We start from the raw sequence: 512 nt of genomic DNA on the forward strand, positions 1-512 counted from the left end.
TATTTACTCTTTGTCTAAGCTTGCTATAAAGTATAGAAATTAGTTCAGCTCTAGGCAGTTAGTTTTTACTCATATCAACTGCCATTATCCTGTACTGTAAGGTAGTGTTAATTCACAGTCAACATTAAAAGTAAGGTTTGTCTGTCTCATTGTCCCAGAAAACCTGAAATGACAACACAGGGTAGTTTACCCCATATTGCTAAGCCTTGCTTTTATATGGTTCACATAACATTAATGAAATTTTGTTGAAAATCTCTTGAATGGCAAAAGTTGCATGTAAGGGGGGCACTCAAGAAATCTAGAGATAATTACATTCAGAAATCATCTAGTTTCAATTTCTTTGCCATCTACTATAAAAGGTCCTGAATTTAAGGGGTCATTATTATCTCTAGATGCAGTGTCTTCTGAAAGGAAAATTTAAGTGGTAGATCTGTCAGTAAATGTAAAAGTTTACACAAATAATCCTCCAAGAGTAAGATATTTTCATGGTACTGGTATTTGTATGGTGGATG

The 512-nt window shown here is 33.8% G+C and overlaps 1 protein-coding gene across 2 annotated transcripts in view; it reads left to right on the plus strand.

Moving 5' to 3' along the window:
• LOC119588721 (pentatricopeptide repeat-containing protein 2, mitochondrial-like) overlaps positions 1 to 512 on the plus strand; it is a 14,583-nt gene that overhangs the window by 8,135 nt on the left and 5,936 nt on the right. The gene's annotated exons all lie outside the window — the stretch shown is intronic.

This window comes from Penaeus monodon, chromosome 24 (assembly GCF_015228065.2).
Source record: "Penaeus monodon isolate SGIC_2016 chromosome 24, NSTDA_Pmon_1, whole genome shotgun sequence".
NCBI lineage: Eukaryota > Metazoa > Arthropoda > Malacostraca > Decapoda > Penaeidae > Penaeus > Penaeus monodon.